The sequence below is a fragment of the Ascidiella aspersa genome, chromosome 5 (genome assembly GCF_963924565.1).
Source record: "Ascidiella aspersa chromosome 5, kaAscAspe10.2, whole genome shotgun sequence".
Lineage (NCBI taxonomy): Eukaryota > Metazoa > Chordata > Ascidiacea > Phlebobranchia > Ascidiidae > Ascidiella > Ascidiella aspersa.
The window spans coordinates 10,858,024-10,861,194 of record NC_139451.1 but is presented as its reverse complement, the minus strand read 5'-3'; the positions used below and the strand labels follow the sequence as shown (position 1 = coordinate 10,861,194).

General features: G+C 59.1%; 2 non-coding genes across 2 annotated transcripts in view; both read right to left on the bottom strand.

The window, feature by feature from the left end:
• Nucleotides 1–1,299: 1,299 nt before the first annotated feature.
• LOC146143369 (5.8S ribosomal RNA) lies at nucleotides 1,300–1,453 on the bottom strand. The gene has a single exon (XR_014501106.1). It is a non-coding gene; the product is annotated as a 5.8S ribosomal RNA (ribosomal RNA).
• Nucleotides 1,454–1,700: 247 nt separating this feature from the next.
• The window catches only part of LOC146143368 (small subunit ribosomal RNA), a 1,811-nt gene continuing 340 nt past the window's right edge, over nucleotides 1,701–3,171 (bottom strand). The window contains exon 1 of the ribosomal RNA XR_014500330.1: nucleotides 1,701–3,171. This exon is cut by the window's right edge and continues 340 nt beyond it. This is a non-coding gene — a ribosomal RNA (small subunit ribosomal RNA).

Below are 3,171 nucleotides of genomic sequence, written 5' to 3'. Positions count from 1 at the left end.
CAACCTCTTCAGGCATAGTTCACCATCTTTCGGGTCCCAACGCGAACGCTCTCGCTCGACCTCTCCGGCAAAGCGGACGAGATCGGCCGGTGATGCGGCCGCCGCGAACGACGACGTCTCACCTCCGCCGGACCGCGCCGACATTCACTTTCACTGCGCCCATGGGTTTCGTACTGCCCCGTGGCTCGCGCTCACGTTAGACTCCTTGGTCCGTGTTTCAAGACGGGTCGGGAAGGTGGCTGACTTCAGCCGCGGACCCCGTGCGCCTCGCGAAACGACACCGGAAGCGCGACCGAGACGAAGAGGCTGGGCACTGAGAACAGTCCCCGACCCACGACGCCCCAGCCGGCACCGGGCGCTCGGCCCCGAAGGGCAGACGCGGCGATCTCTCCTCGCCCGAACGGCGGGCCGACGGACACGCGCGCCTATAGTACCCGACCGAGGCCGGGTTACCTTGCGCGCGGCCTTCTCGCCGCCGTCCAGACGGTCGCGGCCTTCGCCCGGCGCTAGTGCGCTGGTCCCCGATCGGGCGGCGCCGCCGGCGGCCCGTGAGGGTCCGCACGACAACGTCGCCGACAGGGGCCGGCTGAAAGCGACCGGGCGACCCGACAGGCCCTCCCGTTTGCCTCTCGACGGTTTCACGTACTCTTTAACTCTCTCTTCAAAGTGCTTTTCAACTTTCCCTCACGGTACTTGTTCGCTATCGGTCTCGTGACCGTATTTAGCCTTAGATGGAGTTTACCACCCGCTTTGGGCTGCATTCCCAAACAACCCGACTCTGGGAAGACGCCGTAGCGCGCCCGCCTGTCGCCGCCATGGGCCTGACACCCGCTCTGGGAAAAGGCCTCGATCAGAAGGACGCGGGCGACCGGCGAAGCGCGCCGTGACGAATTCCGTACGCCACAATTCCGCGCACTCCAAAAGCGCGCGGATTCGGCGATGGGCACATCCCGCTTCACTCGCCGTTACTGAGGGAATCCTCGTTAGTTTCTTTTCCTCCGCTTAGTAATATGCTTAAATTCAGCGGGTAGCCTCGTCCGACCTCAGGCCGAAAGTAAGGACCGGGACTATTCTTCCCGTTCCGCGCTCGCCGTCGGCGCCGCGCGCCGCCGCGCACCTCGATTCCCGCCCTTGAGCCGCCAGCCGTTGGCCTCTTCGAGGTCGACTCGCCGCCGCCGCGCGGGATTCTGGTCGCGATCGTCGCGCATCGTGCCGTGCTGTCTTGAGCGGGACGGGCGCTCGCGCGTCCGACGCCGCAGCAGCCGCGCGGAGAAATCCCCGCGCGGAACGTTTGCAACGCGACCCTGAGGCGGGCGCGGCCCCGGGATTGACCCGAGGCCGCAATTTGCGTTCAGAACGTCGATGCTCAATGTGTCCTGCAATTCACACTAATTCACGCAGCTAGCTGCGTCCTTCATCGACTCACGAGCCGAGTGATCCACCGCCAAGAGCCATCCACGATTGTTTCGCTCGCACAGTGCCTCGCACTATAGGGTGACAAAATAGACCGCGCCGAGCGGTCGGCCAGGCCGACGCTTGAAGCCGGAGCGCGCGGCACCGCGGCACTCGACGCGCAAACATTACCGGGTGACCGAATCGCCGGCCGGCGCGCCGCTCCTCGCGGGTCGGGCGCCGGGTAGCAAAGACTTTTTCTCTCGCTTGTCCGAGTTTCGCGTTCGCCGAAGCGTTTGCGAGACCGTTAATGATCCTTCCGCAGGTTCACCTACGGAAACCTTGTTACGACTTTTACTTCCTCTAAATGATCAAGTTAGATCGTCTTCTCGGACGCCGGCTCGACCGTTGCCGGCCGCGCCAGGTCCAATCGGAGGACCTCACTAAACCATTCAATCGGTAGTAGCGACGGGCGGTGTGTACAAAGGGCAGGGACGTAATCAACGCGAGCTAATGACTCGCGCTTACTGGGAATTCCTCGTTCAAGGGAAATAATTGCAATTCCCTATCCCTAGCACGACCGGGGTTCAGCGGGTTACCCAGACCTGTCGGCCAAGGCGAGCACATGCTGATCCGGTCAGTGTAGCGCGCGTGCGGCCCCGAACATCTAAGGGCATCACAGACCTGTTATTGCTCAATCTCGTGTGGCTAAACGCCACTAGTCCCTCTAAGAAGTTAGACGCCGACCGATTGGGTCGCGTAACTAGTTAGCAAGCCAGAGTCTCGTTCGTTATCGGAATTAACCAGACAAATCGCTCCACCAACTAAGAACGGCCATGCACCACCACCCACAGAATCAAGAAAGAGCTCTCAATCTGTCAATCCTCACTGTGTCCGGGCCGGGTGAGATTTCCCGTGTTGAGTCAAATTAAGCCGCAGGCTCCACTCCTGGTGGTGCCCTTCCGTCAATTCCTTTAAGTTTCAGCTTTGCAACCATACTTCCCCCGGAACCCAAAGACTTTGGTTTCCCGCAAGCTGCCGGAGAGGTCGTAAAACTAACGCCCCCCGATCGCTAGTTGGCATCGTTTATAGTCAGAACTAGGACGGTATCTGATCGTCTTCGAACCTCTGACTTTCGCTCTTGATTAAAGAAAACATTCTTGGCAAATGCTTTCGCAGTCGTTCGTCTTGCGCCGATCCAAGAATTTCACCTCTAACGGCACAGTACGAATGCCCCCGTCTGTCCCTCTTAATCATTACCTCGCGCTCCGAAAACCAACAAAATAGAACCGAGGTCCTATTCCATTATTCCATGCACCATTATTCAGGCGAATCGCCTGCTTTGAACACTCTAATTTTTTCAAAGTAAACGTTCCGGCCGCCGCCGACACTCAGTCAAGGGCACCGGCGGAGAACCGGAGGTGAGGCCAGGACGGCCAGTACACGCCTTGCGACGGACCGGCCGCCTGCGCCCAAAATCCAACTACGAGCTTTTTAACCGCAACAACTTAAATATACACTTTTGGAGCTGGAATTACCGCGGCTGCTGGCACCAGACTTGCCCTCCAATGGATACTCGTTAAAGGTTTTAAAGTGTACTCATTCCAATTACAGGGCCTCGTTTAGAGTCCTGTATTGTTATTTTTCGTCACTACCTCCCCGCGTCGGGAATGGGTAATTTGCGCGCCTGCTGCCTTCCTTGGATGTGGTAGCCGTTTCTCAGGCTCCCTCTCCGGAATCGAACCCTGATTCTCCGTTACCCGTAAGAACCTCGGTAGG